This window comes from Schistocerca piceifrons, chromosome 3 (genome assembly GCF_021461385.2).
Source record: "Schistocerca piceifrons isolate TAMUIC-IGC-003096 chromosome 3, iqSchPice1.1, whole genome shotgun sequence".
Taxonomy (NCBI): domain Eukaryota; kingdom Metazoa; phylum Arthropoda; class Insecta; order Orthoptera; family Acrididae; genus Schistocerca; species Schistocerca piceifrons.
This window is the reverse complement of record NC_060140.1, coordinates 141,851,557-141,853,524: the sequence shown is the minus strand read 5'-3', so window position 1 is coordinate 141,853,524 and position 1,968 is coordinate 141,851,557.

Below are 1,968 nucleotides of genomic sequence, written 5' to 3'. Positions count from 1 at the left end.
ATTGCCGGCACGGCAAACACGTGCGGACACGAAGAGGTTTGTCGAGCTAGAGCAGAATATAGGTAAGGTCATAGCTGTGAGAGAACCGCAATTTGCTTGTTCAGGAGATCAGCGTTGGCTCGTAGAGCAAAGATATACAGTCACGCTATTTGCATTTCGAGTCCATTCGTATGGACACACATTCTCGGAAACTGATGAATCTTTCTCATGCAGCAGCAGTCGTCAGGAGTGTTTAGTTTTCTTTTCTAGTTTCGTCACCAGCGTTTTTCCTACAGAATATTTTCTCAGCAGAATGTGTACCACAAACATTGTACGCTCTTTTTATGGTGTCCATATCTACGTAATTGAAGAACTGTAAAAATGTCGTGAATGTATCATCCAGACTGTTTATATAAAGCCCAACATTTTCACACTGCTAAAATATTACGAATATAATATCAAGACCATTTATTTAAAGTGTAACATTTTTGGCTATCAAATTATCGTGAATATATTATATTTGTAAAAATTTACTTGAAATATATACGGCATGCTTCTCTACAAAATATAACGGCCCATTTCCTCTCGTACTCTTCTTTATTCAGACCGTGGTGTTGCAGTAATGAAGTCTTTCGACCATAAAGCCTCTTAATAAGCTGAACATGCTTGGTTACATCAGCTTCTCATTGGTACACAAATCCCTCCCCCTCCCTCTCTCTCTCTCGCTCTCTGGTGATTTGTTAACTCCACCTGTCATTACCAATTATTATGGCTATTTTTGTAGAAGCTTGCAATAGACAGCATAAAAAAGCTTGGCAGATCCAAACACATGCTTGTGACAAAATAATCCTTGTCAGAATAATGGAAATTCTACTGTGCCTGATTGTGTACCTTTCCAACGAGGGAAACCAAGCGAGTAACAACGAAAATTTTAGTAAGGGCTAGATGTATGTGGGTTCGTATCCCGGTCATGCGCAGCAAATTTTCGAATATTTTCTATTTCCACAATTTATTCACTTTACTTTTTTGAAGCATTTTCTTGCCATTTCCTTAATTACATGGTCTATGGTTTGTTATAACATTATTGCACTTAGAGCATAATTATTTCCAAGTACTGTAGCGGTTTTTAGAAACTCTTATCGTTGTTTTTCTGTGATACTTAAAAGATACTCGTTCATGCAATATATTCCTCCATGTCTTTTACCTACATATTGATATGTATGTGTTCGTCTCTCCCGTTCTACTATTTTATGACTTCCCACATTTCTTTGTTTCTGTTCTACTGATTACACATAATTTTTTCATTAGCTGACTGTTCTGCAGCAGTCAGTGCTCTCCCAACCCCTCCTTCCAATCTCCTTCTTTAATTTTTCATTATTGCCGTTATTTAACTTCGAACAGATATATTAAAGGTTCAGTTTTTTATTGTGAGAAATATTGTGAATTCATTCTGGGCAGTTCGTTCGAGCACCAGTTTAAGTTAATGTAGAGATTTTAAAGAATTTCCCATTTACATTGAACATCAATTGCATTTTGCTACTCCTCTTGAAAGTCTTATATTCTGAACTTTGATAAACGTCTTTAGCAGGGATTTTTTCCAAATCTAATTTTGCTATTATTATGTTGGCCGTAGTGAAGCAGCAGAAGTGAGATTAGCAGCAAATATAAAATCAAAATTTTGAGTGGCTGTAAGAACTCTGGAATGACGTACAGAACAATGACAACATATGAATCAGACTACAATCCGACTAAAATTGCTTGAGATCTGATGTGTGTCACTTGCCGCTAAAGTGTTCTCACATCCCCTACCAGCTACCGCTCCGTTATAGGCGACACACGGGCACGGCGGATCTCTGCACAAAAGCTGTTACTGTGTAACGCGGAGCAATGCTGGAAGCGACCGCCGCGAGATACGACGGAAATGGGAAATGCTCTGCCAACAGCTGATTTTGACTGACCAAATACTGAACTGCCGCAGACTACGCGTTT